This window comes from Ctenopharyngodon idella, chromosome 12, assembly GCF_019924925.1.
Source record: "Ctenopharyngodon idella isolate HZGC_01 chromosome 12, HZGC01, whole genome shotgun sequence".
NCBI classification, from domain to species: domain Eukaryota; kingdom Metazoa; phylum Chordata; class Actinopteri; order Cypriniformes; family Xenocyprididae; genus Ctenopharyngodon; species Ctenopharyngodon idella.
Window position 1 is genome coordinate 7,981,415 of NC_067231.1, and position 15,897 is coordinate 7,997,311.

A 15,897-nucleotide genomic window follows, 5' to 3' on the forward strand; every position below is an offset into this window, starting at 1 on the left:
CTTCAGACGTTTCATCGTCGGACTCGGGCTCGAATTGATATGGTAAAATTGATGCTATCTTTTCTGTCCATACATTGTGTATACACTGTCTTGCGAATTGATAGCTGTCATTCAGTTATAGCAATGAGCGAGCGGTGCACGCAGTAGACCAATCACAAAGGATTGGGCCATCTGACCAATCAGAGCAGTGTTGGCTCACGGAAAGGAGGGGTTTAGAGAGACTGATTCATTGAACTGCTTCAAACGAATCGTTTACCAATCTTTGGTGAACTGAGGTGAAATTAAATGTATATTATGAGAAAACTAAAATGTTTTTTTGACCTTGCATGCATGTAAACCTATTGTAGGAGACTCCCAAAACAATATTAGGAACCTTAAAAAAGGCATAATAGGGGCACTTTAAAAGAAAATATCTCCCTTTGCTTTGAACTTTGAGCATCGTAACTTTCCAGATGTTGTTTATGCTCAAACAGCAACATTACACACTAACTAAAGTTAAAAAAGTGAAATCATAATCATCCACCCCTTTAAGTGCATGAGACAGGGTTAAAGTTGGAACTGTTTGTACTTTAAGTGCTGTTTTTCTGCTTTTGTGTGATGCTGTAACTGATGCTGATGAGTTCAGTGCATTGGGCAAAGTTGATGCGAGTCATGTGAAAGGATCCTTACGGAACACAAACCTTTACAGTGTTTAGACTTCAGTGACAGAATGATTCCCTTCAAAACATCTTATGGAAGTGAACAAGCAAGTAAACATTTTTAAAGTTTATTTAGCTCTGGTCTAAAAGACCTATTTTTATAAGTGAACTCCTCAATTAAAGGGTCACACTAAAGCTAACTTCTTAGATTTATTGCTTTCTTCAGTCAAAAGGCCACTGAGAAAAACTTAAAATGGAGCCACTTCCTTGGAAATGTTAGTAGTAGAAACATTGCTGATTGTACTAGGAGTGTTGAAACTTAAATTTAAATTATATTTAATCAGGGATTGGAATCACCAGTTGTCCCACGCTACGATATTACCACAATTCTTAAAGTCCACATTCAGTGCGTCTTTAAACCACAATACGATATCATTTATGATTTTAAACAGTTTGCATCATGATGAAAAACCACTCACATAATCTTTATGAGTTCTTTAATATCTTCTTGTCTTATTTGTAAGCATCATTAAATGTCCATTAAATGTTTCTGTTGCTTTTTCTAGCTCTTAATGAACTGCGTGTGTGTATTTTCATAGGGTGGTCTGTTTAATGTGGTGTTTTATGCAGAACTAATGTTCAGGCAGTGTGCAGGGCAACCTCTGGTCATCAGAGTCAGGACCTCACCCCTCACCCTGACACCATTAGTGTGGGCTGGTGATTTAGACTCAAACACACTCACAGAAATAGACAAATGTCAAATCTACATACAGCACTGTTATCAGTATTTCAGATAATTCTGCTGTTCTCAAATGTACAAACAAACACACACGTGAATACTGCATATGCAAATATTTTCTCATGACCATAATCAAATAGGTAGATCAGAATGATCATTATTCTGGAGAATGCCATACACGGTGACCCCAGGATCATTTGTCTGATAGGGTCTGTCAGTGTGTGTTGTGTGTGTGATTGAGAGGTAATTGTTCAGCTCTAGGCTGGAGGGGTTGAGAGACAGTTATGTCCGACACCTAAGGCAGCTGCCTTCCTGCCTAGTTAGTCAATGACTTCACAGACAGAGTTTTTGTATAAGGCACCTCCTGAGGAAACAGCTTTCAGACCGGTTTTGAAGGCACCATAATGTCACATCTAATGATCTACAAAAATCCAAGTGGGCTTTAGACATAAGCAAATCTTTATTAGCAAAAATGCCATCTGAGGCTCATTGGAAATATGTGCTTGTGGCAAAATTGTATTATGATTTGCAACACTTTCAAAGTGAAATGTTCAGTGAGTGGTACAAAAAGCATATTCAATTTTATTCAAACCAGATGAACGTGAATCTGGCAATGTTTTATACGTTGGTTGTTGTACGTATCACGGCAGTTCTGAATTTAAATGTCCAGTGAGTGCCGCTTAAAGGTTAATGCTCTAGTGTTTGAAAATAACATACCACCTACAGTACACTAAACCCCACACTAAACCTAACCAATAATGTTAACAAAAGGAGCCGTGAGGTAAAAATTTGAGCTTTTTGAGCTCTTTTTTGAGCTCTGTTATCGCAAGTGCAATGCTGTACCAGGTAAACTACCGAGCAAGTTTATGTCAGACAAGCCAAATCAAAATGTATTAGTTTACAAATCATGTAAGTGGTTTTAGACCATAACATATTGTGCAAGGAACCATGTGAAAATAAGTCTTTATTAACAAATAATCCGCCCCCGTGATCATAATATGTGTGAAAGGAAATAAAATTTATTGACATTTTACTGTGTTGAGTGTTCATTTCAGCTGGAAACTGCAGGAAATTGTATGTATAGGTATATTTTTGTAGAGGCATGTCTTTCCATGTCGCACATTTAGAATTGTACATTTAAAAAATGTGAAAAAATGACTTTTAAGAATTAGTTCTTTGACTTTTTAATCTACTAACTAACTGCAAACTGCACACATATTGTGGGATATCACTGACAACAATTAATTCATATACACTGTAAATCCGAATAAGTTGGCAAAACTCAAAAAATTTGAGGCAATCGGTTGCCTCAAATTTTTAAGTTAAGAAATTCAAAGTTTAAGTAAGCAGAACTGGCAGATTTTTATTTTGTACTCATAGTTTAATTGTTCTTAACTTGAAATGTTTGAGTAACTTAAAATTATCATGTAACCTCAATGTAAACATTTTTATTAGTGTAAAATTAGCTAGCTATAACAAGCTAATTCAGAATAAGCTAACTTGCTAACAATAGCAGTATAGCACTTGCTGAATGAGTATAGCAATATAAAGCATTTAACTTACCTGCTCTCAAACCAAGCCGCATGTACACTTAACACCATGATGGTAACTCTCCAAAAACCCACATTAACAGAAACTCTTCTAAATTAGCATAACAAAACATTAATCACTATACTAAATCTCCCACTTAACATTAATCTTGCACAAAAAACATTATAACACTTAATTTTAGCATTTAAAAGAAATAAGTTCATAAAACTCAAAACAATTAAACTTCAGATTACTTAAAATAGATCAGTTCTGTGAACTTGAAAGAAAAAAAAAAATGTGCTAAATACTCATAAAAGTTAATCTGACTGAACTAATTTGTTTAATTTAAGTTTATCCTACTCAAACCAATTAATTGTTTACAGAGTTTACAGTGTATAATGCCTTCAAAAGCTGATCAAAAACTGTGCGTTTCCCAAAAGCATCTTTAGCCAACTATGGTCGCAAATTATTAGCATAGTTCAACGAGTCAGTGTTTCCCAAAACCATAGAAACATTCGCAAACAGCATTGCAAAGTTGCATGGTTGGATCTACAGCTCTCAACTTAGAAGCATAGTTTCTTATTTGCATGACATGTGGACTTAATAAATCCTTATCTTGAGTCATGACTAGCTAGTTGATTTCTTCAACAATGCATCATACTATGGTAGTTAAGCAGCGAGTTACGTCGTTGTACGGGAAACGCAGCCCAGATGAAGGCTTCCTAGTAGACAGGATGTTATTTCTCTTCCTCTCTCTGTCTGTTCAGAGCTTCTTATATATTTATCTTTGTGGAGTTTGACGTGTCTCTCCATGTATGTTTGTATAGTAGTTATGTGGTTATGTTCTGTGAGTGTGTGTGTGTGTGTGTGTGTGCACGTGCATGTGTGTATGTGATTAGATTTAGAGTGGATTGATGGCTGTGTACAGTATCAGACTAATGGAAAGCTTTTTACAGAGCTCATGTACGGCCGAATCAGTAATGTCTTCCGAAGCCCTGCATTAACACACACACAGAGAGAGAGAGAGAGAGAGAAGGCATGAGACGTAAAACAGCGGGCAAAAAATCAGAGGTAAAGGAGGAAGTCTGAGAGTCCAGATGAGATGAAATTGTTGCATGAAACAGAACCAGATGAGGATCTCTGATAATAATCAGCACAATCATTTGTACACATCAACGTAATCAAAATAGACATTTTTACATGGTTTATGGTCTCATTGTAAATTATTCCTCAGTGAACGTTAATCAAAAAATGTTGGCTTTCAACATTTTTCATCAAAATTCATGGTTTGACAATAAGGATGGCCTGCTGGCCTGAGGCCAGTGTGACCGTTTCGGACCAGTGCTGTGTTGCCTGCCTTTCAAATGTAAATGTTTGGATTCTACATTGTTGTTGCAAATTCTGCTTATTTGTCACAAATGAAATCTTATCTATTTGGCTAGCAGAGATGAGGTTTTGCATAAATGGCAAAATCTGAGTGCAGTGTCCCAACGGCTGTGTGAGTGTATCATATTAATTAACTAATAAAATCAATGTGAACGACCAAACAATACAATAAGATTAGATCAATTACAGTAAAAAGTATGTTGTTTCTAAGTGCTGGCTGATGAATACAGAGAAAACATAATAATAGTGCACATTATAAAACAATTTTAAAGAAAATGTGTGTTCTTAATATTTTTATTTTGTAGTAACCCATTTTATAAAGCACTCACAGAGTCTTTGAAGGGGAAATGGACAGTGTGATGATGCAGTGACATTGTGTAGTCAGTAAACTATGGAGAATGAGTGTAATCTGGGACTTTTCACTTTCAACTTCTGCAAATTACTGTGATTGTCACTCCAACACTTCAGACGAGCACATAATACCTAATGACCTTGTAATGAAATGAAACTAATGAAAATTTGTATACGTTGCTTGCAAAAAAAAAAGCTGTATCATCAGAATACACAAATATTGTGTAATGGCTGTCCTTAGAGAAACGCATGTGCATTACAGGAAAAATATCTGAAATGCGGAAATCTCCATGCGAAACAATTGAGATATTAAAGAGATCTTATTTGTTATTCTTTCTTCCTACCAGTTCACAGTGGTGATGGATGGATTGATGGCGCTGACAGAGGAGTGTCAGGACAGAAGAGAAAGAACAGGCAGTAAACTAAAGAAATGTGTGTGCATGTAAAGGTCTTTCCCTCTGGAGAGACGCCAGCAGTGCAGCCAGCTCACTGAATCTAAACCACATGCTCTCACTGACTGGCATCGACACACACACACAGTTTTTTATAGTGTTCAAAACTGTATATTCTATCCCCTAACCCTACCCCAAAATCTACCCATCACAGAAAACCTTTTGCATTTTCAAAAAACATCACTTATTATGATTTATAAGCTGTTTTCCTCATGGGGACCAAAGAATGTCCCCACAAGGACATGGATTCCGGATATTGCCATCTTTGCGGGGACATTTTGTCCCCATAACGTAGGGTTTACCCCCCCCCCCCCCCCCCCCACACACACACACACACACACACACGTGTTCAAGCACATGTTCAACTCCTGCTGTCCACCCACACATAAAACCAGCAGCAAGTAAACACACACAGTGTATAATTGACTGTGAGCTGATGTATTATTCTGACCTACATTACTATGTGTGTGTGTGTGTGTGTGTGTGTGTGTGTGTGTGTGTGTGTGTGTGTGCGTGTGTGATGGATTTGATGGACTTGGCTTGTGCTGAATGCTGTATAACGCTTCAGCACACAGTCAATTCACTCATTGTTTATCTCACAAATGCGCTTCTGTCTGTCTCTCTCACACACCTGTAGGACTGAAGATCATTTAATTGGGTAATTTTTGTACAGTTTCTACTTTTCCCATTGAAATGCCAAACATATTTTGTTTTAGCAAATACGCCAAGTACTAAATAGGTCTATTTAGCCAGTAAGCTACAAGAGGTTTCGTTGCAGTGATATTTACCACAGCCAGAGGTGTTATTAGATACAACGCAAAAAGGACTAAAACCCCTTTAAACATAGTAAAATCACTATAACATTCAGCCTCAAGAAGCTTACTGCTTGTAGAAAATTGGTGCGTGCGTATAGTAAATTTTATGCAACTTGCCTTGCACCGTTTGAGCACAAATGATACCTTGAATCATGTACTGTAACTTGTTGAATAGGTGTGCAATTAGTTTCTATGCATCACAGCTGATTAAAATGGGCCAAATTCAAAAGCAGCATTGCATGCTTCTTTTGGAGAGACTTGATTTGAATACAATCCCAGAATGCATTGCATAATACTCCAAGATCCAAGATGGCTGATGAAGGGAAAAAATGTCAATTATAAATAAACATATTAGATTCTTTATTGAAATGGTCAGAGCATATAGCATTGTGGGCACCACTCTAAAATATTGTGCAACTCTGCCTCTGGTGACTTGAGGTAAATTTCCGGCTCGAGGTTCTTTGCTAATCCCGTTTCCCTCTCTCCACCCCATGCTTTACTGTCTGATCTGTATACTGTCCTATCTAATAAAAGCATAAAAAGCCAAACATATAACTTTAAAGGGAAAAATACTGAAATGTATTAGCAATAAATAATTTTGACAGCGTGAGACTTTTGTGGACAGGGGAATCCCAGAATCCACTGTGACAAATTCAGTGAAAAAATAAATCCAAGATGAGCCTTGTGTTAAAGAAGTGCATTGAATGTACACTTGTAGTGTACTTTAAATCATAAAATTATATTTGGTAACACTTTATTTTACAGTGTCATTGTTACATATGTTACATGTAGTTACTATAGTAATAGCTATAAATTATGCATAATTACATGCAGCTAGCCCTAAAACAAACCAAACCGAATCCTAATCCTAAGTACATGAAGTTACTTAATATTACTCAGTACTTAAATGTATAATTACAGTGTAAAAAAGACAACTTATAAATAAAGTGTAACCTTATTTTTTTAAAACTGTACTTACAGATAATATAATATTAATGAAATAAAAGGTCTCTTAAGTGTACTTAAAAGAGTAGACTTTCATGAGTTTGTTTCCTAACATACTTACTATAAATACACTTTGTAATAATGTCAAATTAAAGGTTTGATTTAAAGAAACACTTAATTTAAATGTACTTTAAATTTCTTTAATTTGATTATAATTGCAACTTTACCATGTTAACTGATATAACCTTTAAAGCTAATATATTTTAAATGTCATAAGTTGCTACTATTACACAAATGTGTAATAATTACCAATATAATTGAATACATGACATGACAACTTTCAATAGAAATGACATTATATTTAGTATATAGTATATTTTAGTTTACCATAAATGCTTGTCAGTTCAACAGTACTTGTTAACCATATTTCAAAGACAATATACAGTAAGTAATTATGAATTTACATATAAATGTGTACTGAAGTCCTACTTAAGTGGGTCAAAAAACACTCTTAAGTTCAACTAATTGCATTTAATACAAATTTAAACCATAATATATTTTCATTTATTTGTAAAATATTTTATAATTGTAATTTAAAATTATAAAATCATATAAATAAACATATTTCATTCAATACCTAAAGATTAAAATAGATCAATGAAATTAAAACTAAATATTTGTATTTGAATTTTTATGTGAGTAACATAGCTATAAACATGAATATGAATATTTATAATGCATTGTATGGTCTCATGAAGATCTGATTTCAGTTAGGATGCTGCCACAGAAGGCAGTGAGGCAGCTCACTAGGTTTTATAACAGAGTCTGTCTTTGCGTATGAGAAGAAATCAGCTCAGACAAAGCAACATGCTAGACTCACGCACACACTCAGACACAATGGACATTAGTCTCTCAGCTTGTGTCAGACTAGAGGGGATAGATGAATGAATGCTACAAGGGAGGAGGGATGAAAAATGTACCTTGTCCTGTTTTTCTTTTCCCCCAGCCCCCTTCCTCTCTCTTTTCCCCCTACCTCTTCCTTTCCTAACTGCCTTGCTTTTGTCTTCTTCTCCAAACATTTCTCTCTCATACATCCGCAAACACATTTGAACTCTGTCCCAAAATCTAGTGAGTTGTCTTGCTGTCTGCTGTCTTCATAGGCATGCTTGCTAAATGAAATGAAATCTCACTGATTTTAAATGCTGTGCACATAGGCAGAAACCTCATGTAAGTTGAAATAGTCATCTCCACTTAGAATTGACTTCGGTCAAAGTCCCTTTCAAGGAAAGTCTGTTCACTCGGCGGCCATATTTGCAACGCCCCGGGCAGCTATTTCGGGCATCAAAGACCAAGTCCTATCTATTTGAATGGGGGAATCCAGAAATCTCAAAAACTGCATGGCAAACTCACAATTAACATATTTCAAATCAGCAACAAAATCTGACATGAACTGTCCAATAACTGTTGTTTCTTATGCTCAAATAGTGTTAAAAATGCTTATTTTTCAGGCTAGACGAGTCAATGCGCATGTGCAGTCCTAAGCGCAAGTCTCAGATTTCTGTGGGAACTGGAGCCTCTAACGGCAGCTGCAGTGACGCAATGACTTTACTAATCAGTGATTGGCTCTTTTACTGAGAAGGCGGGACGTATTCCACCATATTGCGCGTTGCAGTTTCTCCCATTCATAACTAATAGGAGTGAACCGTCTTTCTATATCTATAGTCTTTGCTTCAGTAGAGTTTGACTTTAGCATGTTGCTAAGCTAACTGTAATATGCACAAAAACACATTTGGGTATAACTTTAGTTGGTAATTAGATTGAACTGTTTCAATCAATCTGTTTTAATCAAATTATTTCTGTATTGAATATAACGGAAGTATAATTTGAATTAATATTTCTTCTGTGTGTCCGCCATTTTCTAACTGAGTAAGTCACAGTGTATTATGGCATGGAAGGATACATGTGAGGTTGCTATTGAATTTGATTAAAATGGCATTTTTTAACATTACTTACATTTTGGAAAAGGCTTAGAAACTGGAATAATTTGATGTGAAGTATTTGAGCTCATACTGCGATTTCTGAGTTTTGATTGCAGACATTGGAATCTTCACAAATCTGTGCACAGTTTGAAACATTGTTGAGATATGTTTTGAAAATAGAGGATACATATGAGATTATACTGGGTTCATTTTTTAGTAGAAACACAAGAGAAACAGGACACTCAAGCGAAGGTCTCCATTTAATCTTGTCTGAAAGAAACAATTGAGAATATAAAAAAGATATCATTTGTTGTATTTCTTTCCAAAGGGAAACTAATGCTTTCTCTTTTTCTTCCCTAGTAACAAACATGTGATCTGTAAGGACTGACTCATCACAAGACAAACACAATGAACCAGGTATGAATACAATCTTACTCACATGCAGAAAATATTATTTAACATTATACTTGTAGGCCTACATATAATGTCCTGCAAGGGGACTTCTGAAACAAGTTAGCATTTTTAATCCTTCAGTTCTATCGTCCCAACGTCAATGGATTTTGGTTAGATGCCTGAAATAAAATTCTCAAGTTAACACAAGCTCAAGATATTTTCACATTTTATTCTACAACATAAAACACTTCAGAAATACCCCATTCATTTTATTCAGCTTTTATGTGTCTTGAAAAAGGCGGTTGCTAACAAATTGCTAAATAGGATTACAGAAGTTGCCAGGGAAATTAAACATGATCACGCCAAACAGGAAAACTCATCTACTCACTAGTCCGCTTTCACAGCCTCATTGTGTTTATAATCACGCTCTTGCAAACTATTATAACTTAAACTTTCAGGGAAAATGTTATTAAATAAAAACTGAAAGAGTTGTTGGAAGCTTGGTGATGACGTTGAAGTCATGCAACCATTTATAGCCTATGTTTAAATCATAAACTTTTGTTGGTCGCAAAGCTTATTTTCGGCAATAATCCAAAAGCCAATGGAAAATACTATTGGCTTTTTGTTGATGGGAACCAGGGTAATGCTAACTTCCGTAATGGTAATTGGCCTATAAAATCATGTCATCCCTGCAGCACTCTATTATTTCATACAACTAGTGCAGTACAATTCTTGGCAATCTTTTTTCAGTATTGTACATTTACATTTGTTCAAATCCCCAACCCTTCTAATAGTAGCGAAACTTGCTTCAGAAAGCACCACTATAAAATCTAAAATAATACATTATTTACCCACCAGAGTTAGCACCTTTGGCAGCAATTAAAGCAGTGACGTCTTAACATTGTAATACTCAATTGGAGTGAGGTGTAGGCCACTCCAGGACAAGCTTTTTGGTTTTTAGCCACTTTAGAGTTGCTATTGTTGTGTTTCGAGTCATTTTTATTGTCCTGGAGAAAAATACGTCACAGTTGGCAAGAGTGCGATTCTGTCTCTAGCCTGTGACAAAGATATGCATCCCCTAAGCATCAGACTTCCTATGGTCTTTTGTACAGCCAGATTTATGAAGTGTACTGTCATCACAGTTTCTTCCTCCTCATGACAATGCTTGTGTTTTAGAGATTAGCTTGTGTTTCTTTCCTAACATCCTCTATTCACAATCCAATTAATTCCCAAAGGACAAAATCAAGTCTTCACTTTTTCCTACTGGATGCCCTGTTGTTTTTTTTGTTTTTTTGTTTTTAACCCAGAACATTGCTTGTTGAATACAATAAACTTATTGATGAATATTATCTTGCACTCGGAAAATATAGAAGTAAAATGACTTCCATTGTAAAGAAGTGCACTTTAGAATGCTTTTAAAAAGTGTACTTATTACTGAAATAATATACTTTAAAAGAATATACTTAAGTGCTAACTGAATGTAATATTTTTGGACACTTATTTGCATTTACAATTATTTACAATTAAGTGAAAATGTGTTACCATTTAAATTTATATTTAATACAATTAGCTGAACATAAGAGTGCTTTGAACCACTTAAGTGTAACTTTTGTATGTAATTTAATAATTACTTCTATTGTCTCTGAAACATGGTTAAAGTGAATTGCTGAATGAACTGACAAGCATTTATACTTCAAGCGGGAAAGAGAACTAAATGCGGTGCTGGCGCTCTGTCTGAAGCGCCATTTTGTGCGGACGTTTTGGGTGTTTGTTCACAGAGAGCCGCTTCACATACAGCATGCCAGTACAGATTTGAGTTCTTTTTTTTCTTTTTTCTTTTTTTGTGCCTTATTGTGCTTGAATGGCTTGATAGCACTTGAATGAATGAATGATATATATATATATATATATATATATATATATATATATATATATAATCTCCAAGTATAGTTTTTTTAGTATACAAGATTTGAAGTACACTGCGTGAGCACATTCAATACAATTAAACACACTTTTTTAGTGTGTTTAGCTTTTAAAAACTCTAGCTTCTTAATGTTTTGCCCTTGTCACTGAATTTAGGATAAGGGATCTCTAAAGATGTGCGATGGGGATGGTGTACACTCATGTTAGCACAACTCTTTTGATATTTTACTAACACTCTAAGCCAAATCCTTAGCACAGCCCTGGTCACACCTGTAGTTTTATAGCACTAATTTTTATTATGGAAAGCTTTAAACCTACTGTAAGCATTGAGCAATGCAGACAAGCCCTTAGTGAATACTCATATGTGCCTCTGCTGTGCTGTAACAGAATATCTTACTACCATGCTATACTATTTCTACAGTATGTGTACTGTTTTGTAGCTCTTCTGTATGCATACAATTCCCAAATTACCTACTGTAATACATACTGTATGGCAAAATGTGCAGTGGACCTATACAACAGAGCACTTTGTCTGAGATTGTATACCACAATTTGCTGGACTTTCTATTTCCATTGTGATGAGTGAACTGGACTGCATAAACAAAGTTAAGAGGGTTGTATTCTGTTGCCAGATGTATTCACATTAAAAAATAAGGTAACACTTTATTTTAAGGTGACGTAGTTACGCGTTCCTACATGTACAAGTAATTAACCCTAACCGTAACTCTATAGTAAATACATGTAGTTAATTAAAATTGCTCAGTACTTATTTGTCTTATTTAAAATAAAGTGTAACCAAAAATAATTATGATACAATGTACTTACTGAGCACATGATTCATGATTTATTTTTGTGGGGTAGAGAAATATCTGTTAATTGTCCAATCAGGCAAACTTATTTAAAAATATAAGATATATCAGTTTATTTCTAGTCCTTTATACACCCTTAACATTGTGCAATCGTGAATCACACAGTTTTAGAATTGCTTAATTTTGTTATATGATCCAGTATTGTGAGTGTTGTGTGTCTCACTCAAATACAGTCGACCCATGCTGGGAGCTTTAGTACGCAATGCTGTGTGTATTTCCCAATGGATAAGCCGTGCTGTTTGATTACCCATGATACCGCATGTGTGTAGTAGAGTCACGCTGTGTGTATTGTTTGATAAGCCATAATCATAAATCCTAAAAGCTAATCACTCGCCCACTCTGCACCCAATCAAAACACAGCCACATTACCCAGCGCTGGGCGCTATTGAGCTATCCATCATGAGTAATATCAGCACCCTGTGTGTGTGATATTGAAAGAGCGAAAGATGATGTTTCCGGTTTTCTATGGGTGTGTGATGGTGTGTGTGGGTTAGTTTTGTTTGTAATGTGAGGTTGTGTATGTGCTCAGCCCAAAATGTAAATTCTGTCATAATTTACTCGCCCTCACCTTGTTCCAAACTCTTTCTTTTTTCTGTTAAATACCAAAGTTGATATTCTTAAGAATGTCCAAGTTGCTTTTTTCCAGACAATAAAAGTATAAAGTGACTGGGGACTTTCAAACTCAAAAACAAAAGACAAAATACACTTTCACTGTTAAATTGAATGCAGTATAGAGGTGGATGAACAATGTCTTTGTCATTATGTATTTTTCGTTTTGTTGTTTGTTTTGTTAATGTAAATGTCATTATTATGTGTATCTTTTCATTTATAGTGAATGAATGCTGTATGATTGTTTGGCTGTCTTTATGTTAGTCTTATGTTACCTGTAGTTATTTTTACTAATTCTGGCATATTTACATGGTGTATTTTATACAACAATGTTCATGAATATGCATGGTCCCTATCAAATAAACCAATAAATAAATAAATAAAATACAAAATTGTAAAAAAAATAAATAAAATAAAATAAAAACTATATATATATATATATATGCAGGAAATTTTCTCCCAGGACATTATCTGCTACGTTTACAGACAAAAATCGGTTACACTTTATTTTGAGGTGTTGTTGTTACAGCGTAATTACACAAATAAGTATGCTACTGAATAATATTAAATATGTGTACTTGTACTATAGTGTTAAGGTTAGGGTTTGGGTTTGGTTTAGGGTTAGTTGCTTGTAATTATGCATAATTTACTGTTATTACTATAGTAAGTACATGTAACGTGTTACCATTGTGTTACCATTTTCTTTAACCCTAAAACACAACACAATGCAATGCATAATTCAAAATACAGGTAAAACACAGAAAAAAGAAAAAGAAAAAAAAGAGTACATTGTTATGTTTATGGAGTGTAGGGGTCTTTGAGGGGGTCTGACTTCCATTTAAAAGTACACTATGTAACTTTTCAAAATTAACACAATTACCAGTCAATACATCATCAATCCTTCTTCCAAAACGTGTTTTTGTCTTACCCTAATTTATTATAAGTGTTTATGTTTTAGACCGGTTTTCTATGGTTTTCACGTGAAATTGTATGTCACTTACCTGTGAGTCTTTTCATATCCGTAAATGGAGAAAAGTTGCTCCGGCTACTTTGTATGGTGTGGGAGTGGCATAGGTTAGTTGTCACAACGAGTGAGAAAGGTTGACACGGAGCAGGCAAAATCTCGAACCTCTGGGGAATCACCCATTATTAAAAAAAAGTCAAACAGAGGAGAGACAAAAAGGCAAAAAGGCAAAAATAAATAAATAAATAAAAAAGAATGCGACAGAGCTCATAATAAAACAAGAATCAACATTGGCTTGACTTATTCGGAGATGGTGAGAAATGAGGGTGGTAGGGGGAATGGGGGAACAGACTTTGACAATAACACTTTAGTATAGGGAACATATATACTATAACCTTTCCAACAATAAACTCATAATTTACTGCTTATTAATATTTAGTAAGGTAGTTGTTAAGTTTAGGTATTGGGTAGGATTAAGAATATAGAATAAAGTCATGCATAACAAGGCATTAAAGGGATAGTGAAAAATGAAAATTTGATGTTTATCTGCTTACCCCCAGGGCATCCAAAATGTAGGTGACTTTTTTTCTTCAGTAAAACACAAATGATGATTTTTAACTTTTTTAACTTTTTAACTGTCAGTCGTATAATGCATGTCAATGGGAACTCCATCTATAAGAGTCAAAAAAACATGCACAGACAAATCCAAATTAAATCCTGCGGCTCGTGATGACACATTGATGTCCTAAGACATGAAACGATCAGTTTGTGCGAGAAGCCGAACAGTATTTATATCATTTTTTACCTCTAAAACACCACTATGTCCAACTGTCTTGTGCACGGCATCCGGTGCGTGAGGTGTGTACGCGCTCTGGCGTAGTTTAAAGGATTAGTCCACTTTTAAATAAAATTTTCCTGATAATTTACTCACCCCCATGTCATCCAAGATGTTCATGTCTTTCTTTCTTCGGTCGAAAAGAAATTAAGGTTTTTGATGAAAACATTCCAGGATTATTCTCATTATAGTGGACTTCAATGGTCTCTCCAAACAGTTGAAGGACAAAATTACAGTTTCAGTGCAGCTTCAAAGGGCTTTAAACGATACGAGGAATAAGGGTCTTATCTAGCGAAACGATCGGTCATATACAAATGTATATGCTTTATAAACACAAATGATCGCCTTGCACGTGCTTCTGCTTTCCGTGTTCTTCAAAAAGCTACAGTACTTACAGAAAAAACGGAACTGGTGCCACGTTCATTCTGTAAGTTGGATAGGGAAGGCGTAGGACATACAGTGTAAGCTTTTTGAAGAATACGGAAAGCGGAAGCACGTGCAAGGCGATCATTTGTGTTTATAAAGCATATACATTTGTATATGACTGATCGTTTTGCTAGATAAGAACCTTATTCCTTGTCTGGTATCGTTAAAAGCCCTTTGAAGCTGCACTGAAACTGTAATTTTGACCTTCAAGCGTTTGGAGAGACCATTGAAGTCCACTATAATCCTGGAATGTTTTCATCAAAAACCTTAATTTCTTTTCGCCCGAAGAAAGAAAGACATGAACATCTTGGATGACATGGGGGTGAGTAAATTATCAGGAACATTTTATTTGAAAGTGGACTAATCCTTTAAACTATGCCAGAGCGTGTACACACCTCACGCACCAGATGCCGTGCACAAGGCAGTTGGACATGGTGTATTAGAGGTAAAAAAATGATATAAATACTGTTCGGTTTCCCGCACAAACCGATCGTTTCGTGTCTTAGGACATCAATGTGTCGTCACGAGCTGCAGGGTTTAATTTGGATTTGTCTGTGCATGTTTTTTTGATTCTTATAGATTGTGTTCCCATTGACATGCATTATACGACTGACAGACCGCAACGGTTGGAGTTAAAAATCATCATTTGTGTTCTACTGAAGAAACAAAGTCACCTACATCTTGGATGCCCTGGGGGTAAGCAGATAAACGTTAAATTTTCATTTCTGGGTGAACTATCCCTTTAATATGTCCTTAATGTGTACTAATAAATAGCCAATATTCTAGTAATATGCATGCTATTAAGCAACTAGTTAAAAGACCCTAAAATAAAGTGTTACCACTTTAACATAAGTGTTTTGAAATGTTGTAAAAGCGACAAGGAGATGAAGTTTTTATTACTCAACAGGTGAGTAAGATATTTTATTGAAAAGATAAATTGTCATATTGCCATAATTGCCGTAGCTTTCTAACAGAGTTCATTGTAAAGCATTATCTGTTGTGAAGGGTCATTTCATTATGTCAATTAATGGGTGTATAGCTAC

At 35.3% G+C, this 15,897-nt stretch overlaps 1 protein-coding gene across 2 annotated transcripts in view; it reads left to right on the plus strand.

The window, feature by feature from the left end:
* Positions 1-15,897, plus strand: part of raraa (retinoic acid receptor, alpha a) — a 190,705-nt gene that overhangs the window by 61,712 nt on the left and 113,096 nt on the right. For both annotated transcript variants that reach the window (XM_051914971.1, XM_051914972.1), the window contains exon 2: positions 9,196-9,252. The gene's annotated coding sequence lies outside the window, so the exon portion shown is untranslated. The remainder of the gene's footprint in view (positions 1-9,195; positions 9,253-15,897) is intronic.